General features: G+C 50.7%; 1 protein-coding gene across 3 annotated transcripts in view; it reads right to left on the reverse strand.

The window, feature by feature from the left end:
* DNAJB12 (DnaJ heat shock protein family (Hsp40) member B12) overlaps nt 1-615 on the reverse strand; it is an 18190-nt gene that overhangs the window by 16929 nt on the left and 646 nt on the right. The window lies entirely within an intron of this gene.

Below are 615 nucleotides of genomic sequence, written 5' to 3' on the forward strand. Positions count from 1 at the left end.
CTCCAGGTTCATTTTATTTCTTCAGCAAATATTGATAGGGTCCCAGAATCCCCAATTCCTAGCTGTGTGATACTGGAGAAGCCCCTTACTTCTGAGACATGCCTTCCTCTATAGGACAAAGATCCTCTTTGCTCTGCCTCCCCGATAGGCCAAGCTCAAGTGAGAAAATGCAATTCCAAAAGAGCTTTCTCAACGGAAAAGCTCCATGGGATTACTGTTATTCTTATTATCTGTGCCAAACTTTTATTTTTCAAGGTTAAGTAAACCCAAGCTCAGAAAAACCACATGGTCGCAGTCAGGATGAGACCGAGCACCTGTTACATGCCAGACGGTTGACTAAGTGGTAGCTGCAGGCGCTGATCTCTAACAGACTACCTCTTTCTCTCTTCCACCTTGCACTAGGAGAAACTGCTTAGAAGACGTAGGTCAGAGAAAACAGAGGGTTCCCGGGTACCGCGACATGCTGAGAAGTTGAGACAATTCCCGCCCCCCTGGTTTGGAAGGCGTCATTCAGTCCAGGCTCTACAGCAGGTCAGCCTGGTGCCGCCCGGCCGCCCATGCGGCAGCCACTGATGGACTCTTGGAGGCGAGGGTGCGGGGGTGTGAGGGTGGGGG

Source organism: Myotis davidii, unplaced genomic scaffold (assembly GCF_000327345.1).
Source record: "Myotis davidii unplaced genomic scaffold, ASM32734v1 scaffold134, whole genome shotgun sequence".
Classification (NCBI taxonomy): Eukaryota; Metazoa; Chordata; class Mammalia; order Chiroptera; family Vespertilionidae; genus Myotis; species Myotis davidii.